We start from the raw sequence: 14,510 nt of genomic DNA on the forward strand, positions 1-14,510 counted from the left end.
ATTTGATATGACTAATCAAGAAAAAGAATATGCACCCAAATTTGAAATATATAACATACTTGGTTATTGTACCAATATTTTTCAATTTACTTGGCTTCCTATGTAATTTCACGTGCATTATTTTGTGCATTTAAAAGTAGTTTGTTAAGTTGCTCACAGGCCTCACAGACTACCAAAGGGGTTCAAGGATTTGTGACAAAAGTGTCATAAAGCCTTGGTGTAATTTAAAAATTATTACAGAGGTTTAGGGTCATTATCTTCTTCTTTGCCTGGACGTTTCAGAAACTTAGACATGTTTTACTGTTTCCTTTAAGACCTGCTGGATAGACGGGGAGAAAAATGAACAGATGAATTAATAGAAAAATGGGTATGAGCATCTACCTGCAAACACACTGAATCTATATAATAGATCTGCAGTTACCAATATGCCTTGGGTCTGTTTACTTTTATGATGCTAAATTTTTCATTTAAATGTTTTGTATTATCTATCATATTTTCACTGTTGTTTTCATTTAGCAATATTTTGCCCTATTCTTGGTTATAAATTTAATGAAGCTAGTCATGGATGTACTGGAATTAACAAATATCTATATGCATTTTCCTTTTAATTAATGAATATTTATCATATATTCATCAGGACTTTCAGTGGAAGATGTCAAATTTGATGCAAACAACACTCTACATCCTTTTCAAGTCTACTGATAAACATATTTTTTAATGAAAATCTTAGTGTTTGAAAATTCTTTTAAAAATAAGTCATCGGTATACAAGAAAGTTTGAGGGACTTCCAGCTAATAAATACGATCAAACTAAAGTAAGAAACAGTATAGGAGAAGCCTCAGTATATGAAGTTCTGTCCCTCTCAAGATAACCAAAGGTTAGCTCCAAATTCCAATGTAGCAAGGGTAAAGAGCAGGAATGTTCCTCTTAATTATAATACTTGGTAAATAATGTTTTAATTAAATAGCCAACTCAAGGCAAAATAACTTCCTAAAAGTGGGTGTTGATCTGCTAGGGTGTAAACCTACCATTCATATAGGAGCCCAAGAAGAAAAAGCTGAGAGATGGGATTTAGACAGCCGGAGCAGATGCTGCGGCAAAAAAAGGAAGAGGAGAAGCAGCTCCACTCAGGAGCCATATCTATAAAGAGTTTTAATCCCAGAATAAAGCCCTTTTTACTTTACATAACTATGCAATTCCCCAGTCAGCTAGGCTGTTCCATGTGGTAACCTACAGAGCAGGGGGTAACTGACCCCTCCTGTCCATGTAAACAGAGCCACTCTTATTAAAAAAAAAAAAAAAAAACTCTCATAATGGAAGGTCTATCAGAAAAACATAACACACCTACCTCTATTAATCATTATATTCCATCAGTCAATAAGTACAAACCTGTATCTAAGAATTGCCAAATATTAGAGGAAAATCAATAGCATTCATGGTAAAAATCAAAATGAATAAACCAAAAAAATAACTTTATAAAAGACAGAACTACTTTAGGAACCAAAATGAAAGTTAAAAATATTCTAATTAGTTTCCTCAGAGAAGTTTAAGAGGATATTACATCCATAAAACAAGAATAAATTATTATTAATAAAAGGAACCATTAGAGAATAACAGTTTGTGGAAATTAAAATTTTAATTGAATAAGAACAGTGAAGCAAGACCAAGCTAAGTATTGGAAAGATTATGTTTAAGTTTCTACAATGTTATATATATTTAATTATCTATTACATATAAAATTATACATAAATAAGATATATATATTAAAAACAGGGAGGGTCACTGTTAATCTAATAAGCATTATCAGAGGAGTTAATGATTAATAAAAGCAAGGAAATATTCAAAGAATTATAACAAATTTTAATTCAAAACACCTATGAGGTGTTGAGTTGGGTATATAGCAGAAACTCACATATTGGTACATTCTAGTGACATTTCAGGGCTTCAGAGATAAGGAGAAAATCAAGAAATCTTCCAAGGGAAAGATCGTAAAAATGACATGTACAACGAATGAAACCAAACTGATTTCAGTAAAATCGGATGTGCAAAGACAATGGAAAATACTATTAAATTTCAGCAGCAAACTATTTTAAATAACCTACATAAAGTTATCTATCAATCAAGTTTGAGAAAATAATACATATTTAAGATGTAAAGATAAGGATGTTTACAAATCATCCCTACCCATTATAAATAAATGATGCTTGGAATATTATAAAAGAAGGAAGGGAGGGAGGGAGGGAAGAAGGAAAAGCCAAGCAGGAGAAAGAACGCCATAAGAGAAGAAGGCATCTGCCTGACTATAAACTAGAAGGGTCCTCAGTCCTGTATGAACATTAGAATCACATCTGCAGGGTTTGTTGTTTTTTTTTAAGTACTACTATCCAAAGAAAGGAGCATCTTGGATGCTGGTAATATTCTGTTTTGGATTATAGGCACACAAATGTGTTCACTTTGTAATATTTAATAAGAAAAAATAAAAATGTGTAATTTCCACCTCTGTCTCTTCAATCAGAAAATCCAGGAGTTGGATCTAAATGTGGGCATTATTCTGAAAGCTCTTTAGGTCATTATAATTTGCATCCAATATTGAACCACTGCCCCCAAAGGAAGCTAAAATGCAAACAAATTAATATTATTTGAACTCCTCGTGCACAAGGTTAAGTTGATCATGCTTCTTAATTCAGAACATACTAAGTACCCCTCTTGTTTTATTCATTCTCTAATTTATGCATTTCTTTACTGTCAGCTCCTCCTCCCATTCTCTGCTTTGTCCCAAAGAGCCATTCTATTGTGTTTAATCTATATCCTTTTGTTTATGTTTTCAGAAAATATTAATTGTTTCTCTTGTAAAGCTTTAATTTGAGTATTATAGGACTTTTTGGCTTATTAGTGTCATATTTTGGACTAATTCTTATGCTGTGTTAGCACAGCAAAGCATAATTTCAAAGTCTACAGAGCAGTTATAGGCTCTTAACTTGAATGTGGAAAACATCCTTACAAGTGATATTTATCTCTGGTTGCATTGCTTTGCTAAAAACTTACCTTCCAACTAATAAATTTGTGATCTCTTGAAAATAGCATATTAAAAATGTGAATCTGTCATTGAACAAGTATCATATTTGATTTAAAATAATAGCACATATATTTTTGTGTACATCAATACATACATACTGGGATGAATTTAATTAAATATGTCTATATAGTAAAATATAAAAAAAGCAGGCAAAAAGAAAAAAAGATGTAGAAAGATGCAAACTTGTTGAGTACTTATAGTGTTCTAATCTCTCATAAATGAACGTGGAACTGTGAGGTAAATTGTTTCATTGCATAGGTGCCAAGAAAGGAAGAGGAGCTTCCAAATGCCACTGGGAGACACAGCTGACTGTGTAGCCAGGAATGCTATAGGAACTAGCCAAGAAGGTCAAGCCATGAGCGCCAAGCTGAAAGCCCCCAAGAAAAAGAAAGAGCAATTTTATAAGGTCATGCCATTAGTGAGTTTCTGACTGAAATACCTATACAACTGAAAACTTAGAATCGTCACGACCATGCTTGGTGGTATTGACAGAAAAACAGACACGCAGACCAGTGGAACAGAATTGAGAGCACAGAAGTAAACTCTCTCCTATATGGACAAATAATTTTTGACAAAGGAGCCAAAAGCATATAATGGAAAAAAAGAAAGCCTCTTTTAATAAATGGTGCTTGGAAAATTGTAGTGAAAAAGAATGAAACTAGACTAGTATTTGTCACCACATATAAAAATTAACTCAAAATGAATCAAACACCTACATATAACATCCAAAACATTAAAATTCATAGAAGAAAACAGGATTAAACTTATGGACCTTGGTCATAGAGAGGATTTAATGAGTTTTGTCCCAAAGGCAAGCAAAAGCAAAAATAAATACATGGGACTGTATCAAACTAAAAAGATTTTGCACAGCAAAAAGCAAAACAAACAAAAAACCTACCAACAAAACAAAGAGTCAACCAACCAAATTAGAGAAGATATTCATAAACAATACCCCTGAGAAGGAATCAATGTCCAGGATAGACAAGTAACTCATACAATTCAACAACAAATCTAAACAATCCAATTAAAAAATGGGCAGAGGATTTGAACAGACACTTCTAAGAAGTCATGCAAATGGCCAACAGATACACAAAAAGATACTCAACTTCACTAGTTATTAGGGAAATGCAAATCAAAACCACAATGAGACACCATCTTACAACCTCTAGAACAGCCATTATCAGCAAGACAAGAAATATCAAATGTTGGAGAGGACGTGGAGAAAAAGGAGCCCTTACACACTACTGGTGGGAATGTAAATTGGCATAGCCACTATGGAAGATAGTATGGAACTTCCTGAAAAAATTAAGAATAGAGCTACCATATGACCTAGCAATCCCTCTTCTGGGTATGTACCTGAAAATTTTTAAAACATTTATTTGTAAACATACATGTACACCTATGATCATTGCAGCATTATTCACTGTGGCTGGGAACAACTGAAGTGTCCTTCCACAGAGGACTGAATAAAGATGCTGGGGTGCATATACACAATGGAATACTACTCAGCCATAAGAAAAGATGAAATACTGTCATTTGTGACAACATGGAGGGATCTTGAGGCTATCATGCTAAATGAAATAAGTTAGACAAGAAAAGTCAAGAATCATATGATTTCATTCATGTAAAACAGAAAGCAACAAACAAAAAACAAAGACAAACAAATAAACAAAAATTTGTAGATAGAGACAACAATATGGTAGTTACCAGAGGGAAAGAGTTGGGGGAAGTAGATGAGGGAGAAAGGGGTCAAATATATGGTGATGGAAGGTGACTTGACGTGGGATGGTGAACACACAATACAATATACAGATGATGTATCATAGAATTGTACATTTGAAGCCTGTATAATCTTATTAACCAATGTCACCCAAATAAACTTAATTTTTAAAGAAGGTAAGGTAAGATACTTACAACCATAAACCAAAACCTACCTTGAGTGTGGCAGAAAAGGATGTTAACTTATGTAACTTTGGAAATGAGTGGAGTCTGCAAAACTAAATGTAAAAGGAGCTGCACGTAATTACTGTGTTCTTCATGGTAAAGTTGTTATCCGTGGAATATATGAGTGATTCATTCTGAAAACATACATGTGTGCTGGAACTGAACAATTAAATTAATGAATGGAGGATATTGAGAGTCATGTCTACATTGTTGAAGTGGGATATTACAGACAAGAAAGGTGAGGACAGAATGATTCACAAGTTAATGCATATCAGCGTGAACTTGTGTCTAGGTTCATTTAGATGCAGAAGGGTATATATTATTATGTAAACATAAAATTATGCTCTAATATGATGTGGAAGATTAAATAGAAGAAAATTTTTGCAGTGTAGGGCAAAAATTCACACAGGCATGTACATATCTCTTTGAAAACATAGGACTCTAAATCAATGGAAATTGGTATTCTAATTTTATCAATTTATTACTAAATCATTTTTTAATTTTTTTAAATATTGATTTTAGAAACAGAGAAACATTGATGTGAGAAAAAAACAATGATTAGTTGCCTCCCATACACACCCCAATCAGGGATCAAACCTACAACCTAGGTATATGCCCTGACGGGGAATTGAACCCCCAACTTTTTGGTGTGCAGGACAACACTCAAATCAACGGAGCCACACTGGCCAGGGCACTAAATAGTTTTTAATAGTTCTCATTGGTGAAGAAATGAAGAGGTGTGCATCTTTAAAAGCTGTATTACTTTTTCAGTGGAAATGGGAATTAGCCTAGTCTATATTCACAGGACAGTTATAAGCTCACAAATATACATACATAGACACAGAAGGTGTGGTCCATTTAAAAGAGTAATTTGGGCCAAGGATGAATATGATTACCTTATTACCAAAATGAACAAAGGGATATATATGCTTACACTATATTATTTCTTTTGATCTATTTAATAACCCTGAAAGATAAATAACACTAGAGTTGAGCATTTCTATGTTACAGTTGGAACTAAAAATGAAATAAATCTGATGTCTTTCCCTAGGTCCTACAGCTAAAGACAGTACGAGGGGTGTTGGGTCATCAGATTCAATGTCATTATACTATGTATTTTATTTTATGACTTAAAGCAACCACGAATAGCTGAGGTTCTATGTTCATTTACAGGGTAATTGCTAGTTCTCTGCCTTTTGGCAATATTATCCTTAATTAAAATATCCATACTGCTGAGTAATTGTCCCCAAAGATGTCCATGTCTTAATATCTAGAATTTATAAATATGTTAAGGTTATATGACAAAGGGAAACTAAGTTGGATAATCAGCTGACCTTGACACTGAGATATCACCCTGAATTATCTGAATGAGCCCTGCAAAATCACAAGTGTCCTTAAAAATGGAATAGGAAGGAAGATGATCAGAGGGAGATGTAACTATGGAGGAACGGTCAGAGAGATGCAATGCTTTTAAGAGGGTGGAAGGGAGCCGTGAGCCAAGGAATGAGGGCAGGCTCCAGACATTAGAAAAGGCAAGGAAACAGATTCTCCCCTAGAACCTCCAGAAATGGACACAGCCCTTCCAACACCCTGATTTTAACCAGTGAGACTCGTGTTGACCTTTAGCTACAGAACTGTGAGATAAATTTTCATTGTTTAAACTGGTAGTTTTATGGTAACTTGTTACAGTAGCAATAGATATAGGTATTAATATTAACTTACAATGCCAAACACTTATTTTTTGCTCAAATTATCTGAGGTCAGCAAGTCAACTGTGGCTATAACTTATGCTCAGTCTTCCTCACTCAGTTCTACTCTGTGAGTTTCTTCATTCTGGAACCCAGGTAGAAGAAGAAATTACTATCTGGGTCATGCTCTTCTCAAGTAATGGGTGGGCACTAAAGGCACAAAACCAAAACTAAATAAACATACTCAAAGATTTTGCTCAGATTGTTCGGGAAATTCAAGCGTTAAAGATTTTAGCTTCAGTCATAGTTGATAGGTATAGGTGACTAATGCATGTGGAAAGCTGTCATCACAGGAATTGGAATGCATGAGATATGTGACTCCAGGAGGTAGACAAGCAGTTCAACTGTTGTGGCCCAGGGAGTCTGAAAGCATGGAGGTGGTATCTGCGCCAGTGTGTTCCAGGGAGGAACATCTGTGAAGCAGATAAAGAATTGTCAGTCAGCAAATGAAGAAGTACTTCAGCGGGACTGCAACTCTTACCTGATTAACCTTTTTTCCAAACCCCTTAGCTACTCTTTCTTCTCATCATAAAAAGGTCGGCTTGAGATGAGATGTTAAGATGGGTTTAGAGGGTACATAACCCACCACCTTCTCAGGTCACCAGCTTCTGAAAAAAGTGCCAATAAAGATCTAACCCTTTGTCTCTACTTATTGGTTCTGGTGGTAACAGGCAGCACAAATCTGAGTTTTCCAGTTTCAAGAGGTAGAATACGTCACATCTGCTCACAGTCCACTGGCTCCAACAAATCACATGGCCAAAATGGAAGTAAGGGAATGGGAAGTATATGGTTTACTTGGCAAGAAAGAATGGGAATATGTTAGTTAGTGAATATATTATACAATGTGCCACAGATATAAAGAAAAATGTGTTTAGGCCATGAAAAGCTGAATTTTCCTATTCACCTTTTCCTAAACTAAATTGACCACCCCTGTAAAGGTCAAAGCAAAGTGTTCTAGTGACTGTTTCCATGGTTTTTCAAAGAGACAGAAAGTTCCTGTTCTTAAAGGGAAAAAAAAAATCAGAACAAAAGAATTGCTTGCTACACATGCTTTTACACTTCCAGCTTCAAGATTGAAGTAAATATACTTGTAGACATTGTTCTGCACTTAAAACTCCCTTTCCCTCTACATAACTCACTCAATATATCTTCACATGTCAGGCACTATTCTAAGTATGGGTAAAATATTTTGCTGGGAAAAGAATGAAACAAATAAGGGAGGGGCCAGCTTATGTAGTTGATCCAAGGCAATGTTGCAAAGTAAATTAAATATGGGTTTGCCTTTGACACCAGCTTCGTGATTTGCATATTCATTTTCCTGGCAGCACCTCTGTGCCTGCACTAATCTCTCCTGTCGGGAACTGATGCTACACTATGTCTGTCCAGGCACATGGCACAGCCCCACCCTGACGAGTGCTCTCTTGCTGACATCCTGTCCTCTTGAATATCTCATTCTTGTTTTTGCTATCAAAACTAACCGTCCCTTTGTCCAGGTTAGTACGGCTTTTTGAAGAATTGTGAGTAATTCTTCACTGGTCCTTTCTTCAGTTCTCTGTCCACCACACTACGTGTTCATCAGTACTCATTTCTGGAAGCATGGACTCTACAGATCCAGACCTATTTAACTAAAAATGCAAGCGTGTTTCCTGAGGATACAGTTTAACCTTCATTAACGAGTCCACCTAATAGACGTTTATTAAGCTTGCATTCCATTCCAGGTAGTGCGCAGGGAATACAGAGCAAAAGAAGATGCAGTTCCTGTTCCTAGGCAGCTGACACGCCTAGAAGGGAGACACCTACAGAGTCAGGCATGGTAAGTGCTGAGTGGCTGGCCTTCCAGTGCACGCCTCAGCCTTGCCCTGTGCTCTGTACCACAGCTGGGCAAGGCCTGCAGGACGTGTTACTCAGGATGCTCTTCGGCCGGAGGTAGGTGTGCTGGCTAGAGACTGGAGGACATTAAGACGGTAAAAAATAAATGAAAACCGAGTCACAGAGAAGTTAGTAGGCAGTAGAGGTGGAATTTAAAACCTGAACTCATCAATGAAGAGTGCTGTTTCCCACTATCCTATACAGGGTTGGGCAAAAGGAGGTTTATAGTAATAAGTACCTGAAACACAGTTTATTCTTGTATTATTATTTATTAATTATTGTATTATTTTCCATACAAACAACTGTAAACCTACTTTTGCCCCACCCTGTATTTAACACAGTAACCTGATACTCACCCAGTGCCACTTAGCAGAGCTGTGAAGAAGTGGAACAGGGACAGATATGTTCTAAAGAGATGTCCAGACAGAACATGGGGGAAGTAAGAGAGAACCTGCCCGTGTGAGCTTTCCTGTGCAATAAACTAAAACAGTCAAGGAATGAGATAAGGGCAGGGCATTCAGGCAGTGGCAGTGATGGGAAAGTGGGGTGAATTAGTAGGAAGTGGCCAGAGAGGTTTCCTAGGGCTGATCCTGGGTGGAGGAAGGAAGACTGAGATAAGAGAGAAGCACAGAGGAGAGCATGGCACAAACACTGTAAGAAGGGATCTTCCTAAGAGATGCAAGACTCTACCTGCTTCCTGTTCCAGGTAGAGCCCTGGGAGATTTGAGATGCCTTCTCTTATGCCTTTGTGCTCACTACCAACTCAACGATGGAAATTGGCTGCAGGACAGATGCTTTTCTCTAAGTTCATATATGTTAACAGCCCTCACTGCAAGTGATGAGTCCACAAAACAAAGCAAGGCTCTCTGTTGGGTGATATAGAAACTGAAAATAGATGACTAAGATGTTGTCTTTTAGGTTGCAAGGACGTTAGTTGAAGGAGAACAATAAAATAAACACAACAGAATAGAAAGTGAACTCTGTTATGTGTAGGAGACTGACATCATTCTAGTACGCTTGTCTGTTTCCATAGCCTTGCTTCTATTTCCCCGAGAAGTTGTTCTCTCCACCTTTTCTGCTGATATGCAAAGGATTTTAGACGTGAATGTGACCATAGAAAATAGGTAGTATCTACATCAAGGTAGCTCTGACTGACTAACATGAAATTAAAACAGGAAAGAAAGGAAAAGTGTTCATACTTATATGTCCATACCAAAAACACCCAGGGGAGGTACGTCGGCCTGTATTTGAAGGTCAGGCCATTACACTGAAAGGAAGTCATGGGAAACACTGCAAAATTCTACATAAACACAATTCCAATATATGAATAAGTGAAATGTATCAAAACACAAAGCCTAAGCACTATATATTCTTTGAGGGAGGAGTATTGATCTGCACAAAACAAGCTTCAGCATTATGCTCAACCTCCTGGCTGAAACCTTAGGCAAAGCAGTCCAAACACTGAGGAACCTCTTCTCTCCCTCACCCAGAGGCTGTTCCCATAGAGACCACAAGGAAAGCACAGGAGTGAGTTGGTACAGATGGCTGTGCACCACTGTTGCCTATCCTGGCTATTATATTAGTGGATGTAATAGGCAGTCAAAATGACTCTAGGAAAACCTTCATTCATCCAACTGGTTTTCAGCAGCTATTTTATGCCAAATAATGTGCCAGACATTAGAGATATAATGGTGAGCAAGTTAGGTGTGCTCCTAGCTTAGACACTGATGAAGAAACTGAAGTTTAGAGAAATTGTAGTTTGTCACTTGCCAGAAGTTGCAGAGCTAGTAAAAGTGAAGCCAAGATTCACACCAGCTTCTGTCTGACCTCTAAGCTCACTGCCTCAACCACTACCCTGTATGACTGTTTCACTTTCTTTTTCACTCTGAAATTTTCCCTCCTGAAAATTTTAGGGCAACAATTTGTATGGAGCCGCTCATCCAACTGCCTTATGAATATTTCTTTGAATATCTGAAGGCCCCTGGAATGGTATCCGGTTGCAATGTTGTCTTATCAGATGAGCAGTGTGGAGCTGGGTCTGCCAAGCCCTGGCAAGACTGAATTAATCAGCCTGAGGCTGTCCCGGGGAAGCCAGCAATGCTGCAGTGACTTTCCCCCATACAGATGGCCCCTTAGTCAGCTCCGAGAAAGCAGAGGGGAATCTGGCTTGGTGTTTCAGCAGCAGACTGTGTGGACAAAGGCCTGGGTGGCCACAGATGCCCAGGCAATTGTATTGAGTCTATTTCCTGTCATTTAAACCCAGTGTCATTTACTATTCAACTCTGAGTGTATTTTGGAGATTCGATTTGTAGGGTATATGACACATATAGTAAATTGGCGTGTATTATCCCAGTTCATTTACTGGAGGACAGGTGTTCACATCACAAGCACCAACAGCCCCATCGTCTGTAATTGGTGCCTTGGCTGGCAGTCTGAGCCTAGAAGGCAAGCACTAAAAAAAGTGCATGAAGAATGAACTAATAATCATTTTCACATGTGGCACAGTGTGTTTTACTTGAGGCTCTCAAAGCACATTTTAGGCATTCATTCATCCTTACTGCAACATTGCCTGGGCTTGCTATCACTCTCTTGCTATAGCCAGGAAAACAAAAGCAAGGAATGGCAGACTCAAGTTCACAGAGGAAAGCAATGGGAGGAGGAGGATTAAAATCTCAGGAGTCCTTCCCTGGCCCGGTGCTCAGTTGGTTGGAGCATCGTCCCACACACGAAAGGGTTGTGGGTTCATTCCGCAGTCAGGGCATATACCTAGCTTGCAGGTTCCATCCCAGGTCAGGGCCTGTGTGGGAGGTAGCCGATCGATGTTTCTCCATCACATCAATGTTTCTCTCTCTCTCTTCCTTCCATTCTCTGTAAAATCAATAAATAGTCATGTATCCTGGGATGGGATTTAAAAAATAAAAAAACCCAGGTGTCCTGAATCTTTGCTCTTTCTCCTTGGAATCTCACCACTTCCAGTTTCCTCTCATTTATTATTCAATGTCTTAGTCACGATATTAAAAAGGGATGTAAACTGGTGAATCCAATTTTGTTCAGGTTCATTAATTTCTAAATGTTTACAAGTCTGCATGGTGCACAAAATCACACTCAACACAAATTAAAGAAACAAGCAAACACACTTGCAGTAACATTCAGATCGTACAGTCAAGTGTTTCTTTGTGAAGGAAGGGCACTCAGTCTGGGTAGGATGTAAACATATACATGAAGTAAAGAAACTCTGGAGCCTTGATATTATCTTAACTACACATCTAATGTCATTTCAGAATATTTTGCATGCTAAATTCACTTAAAAATATGAAATTAGAAAACCCTGTCCTTGTGGGTTTTGTTAATAATGAGCAGGGAGAAAAGTGAAACTTTTGCCCTGAAGCTCAGGTGAAAAGACGTAATTAAAAATACTGTACTGGAAACAGTGAATTCTACTTCGCTGGTGGCATTTGATTTCTGCATACTTACAAATAGCTTCTATAACAAAACCAACACTCAATTAAGCTCCTTCCACTTAAAACAAATGCAATTTTCTTTATCATCAGTTGAGCAATTTGAAAGGACAAATTGAATTAATGGGACAAGAGATTGACTGCCATCTTCTTTTTTCAAGAGTAAAGTCCACAAACATGAAATAATTTAAGAGTCTTCTGACCTTTGGGGAATTAAATTCGACCAATTACAGAATGAAGGTGTACAAGGTCACTCTGCAGAGCCATGCAGGCAGTACCCAGGACAACTTCAGGGCACCCCAACGTCCCCCAGGCTGAGCGAGAATGGAATCCCTGGGGCTCAGCATGCTGACTATTTGGGGAAGGTAAATGCCCCTGGTATTAAATCCAATTTATCTAGTTAAGTGACGCAGCCTAAGCAGCGAATAAAATTATCTAAAACTCTTCATAGAGAACAAGCAGTTGTCAGCATTTGTCTGATATAAATAAGATCTAATCTATGATGTTTACCATCACAATGTTTTTAATATATTTTTCATTTTAATCTAAAATGAAAATGAAAGAAAGGAAAAGGGGATCCTCAGAAGGGTATCATAATGTGGGGAGAAAAAAAGTCTCAAGAAGTTAAAGTTAGTAATCAGAGGATCTAGAAAAGTGTGACTCTAAGGACATGATTTTCCAAATCACTCTAAGTTCTTGGATTTCACACTTTTGAGAGAGGCAACCACCCTACTTAATGAGCTTCTCCCAAAGCTAGTTGCCATAGCGAACAGGGTGAAGCTCCATTTGCACAGTAAGCCACAGCTGCAGATTTGGGATCAGATAGTCAACAGGAGCAAAAAGGAGTCAAGCCATGAACTCGCTCTCTCCCTAGCCTCACACTCTGCTTTGGTAACTAAGCCCTTGCCTCGTTATGGAGACATCGTTCCCATCTTGTGTCCCATCTGCAGTGGCCTTCTACTGTGTTTTTTGATGTGTCAGTCACTCCCTGGAGATTCAGTGTTCCTATTTTTCTCATTGCCTTTCTCTAGTGCCCTGCCAGGACCTGCCTGGTTCCTGGATCATAGCCTCTCCCTGGACCATGGCCTCTCCCTAGTTACCATAATCTCAGGCTCCATCTGGCCTTTCAGCACCTGCAGTTGTGATCAGGGAAGCCAATTCCCCAACACGAGAAAAAGGAGCAATCTAGAATATCAAAGCAAGGAACAGGATGGAATCTGTTTATAATTACTGCGTTATCCTTGATATGACCTTCTGAATTTTCTTCCATATGGTCTTTGCTTTCTTTTAATTTTTTGGCACCTGGAACAAAGGTGATCACTGAGTTTATTTTCTGACTACATGTGTCTTTCTGTTGGTCCCTTCTCTTCCATCAATGGACACATTTATCTTCTATTTATTAATTCAGCTGGTGTGGGTTTGCAAGCATATGTTCACTGAAAAACATTTAAATGATTGTGACCCTAAACTCAAGAGAGCAAAAACCCTAGTAATTTAAATAATTTTAACAGAGTTGCTATGCTAAATGCCTGTTAGATCATCTGAGGACCAAACATGTCTTTATTCTAAAACAGACATATCAAACAAATTTTGATGATTTTCTATTTCCATTAAGAACAGAAGATTCTTGTCACATCAACAATAGTGCCTGTACAAAAAAGGCCCTCAATAAATACTTGCTGAATGAATAAAATACATAAATTATAAGTATTTGGATGGCAGATTTCTTCTCTTCTCAATATTTTCCTTTCCTTATCTTGCATTGCCCACAATATAAACCAGAGCTTTCCATCAAAGGCAATAAATGTAAAATATAAGGATTAATAAATTGGAAACCCAACAATGCCAGTTACAAAATAAATGTATGCCATGATCTCAGTATGTCCAAACACATATATAAGCATAAAAATTGTATCAGAGACTACAGGGCAATAAGAACAGAAGGTATCTCTCTGTTGTGTGATCATACTTTTACTATCTCAATTTTTCTAAAATTAATATGAAAGACATTGCACTCATGATCAAAGAAATTTAAACAATGTGAAATTGGTTTAAATATAAATATGTTTTCATTGCAAATCATACCCCTCAAAGACAGATATCATTAACACTTTGGTATGAACACACACGAATAATATCTAAACATAAAACGGGTCAGTCATATCGTATATATCATATTGGGTGGGCCCAACTTTTACATCCAGTGATATGTATAGTTACAACTTACTCTGTTTATAAGCTGCTAATTATTTCATTAAATTGATGCACTTTATTCAGTCACTACTTCAATGGTGAATAATAGTGTATTTTCTACTCTTTGTAATAAATATACCATTTCACACTTGTTCAGTATTTTCTTATATTCAAAGGGTCTAACTATAGTTCAAGGTTTTGATATATTTTGTCAGACGGATC

This window comes from Desmodus rotundus, chromosome 10 (genome assembly GCF_022682495.2).
Source record: "Desmodus rotundus isolate HL8 chromosome 10, HLdesRot8A.1, whole genome shotgun sequence".
Classification (NCBI taxonomy): Eukaryota; Metazoa; Chordata; class Mammalia; order Chiroptera; family Phyllostomidae; genus Desmodus; species Desmodus rotundus.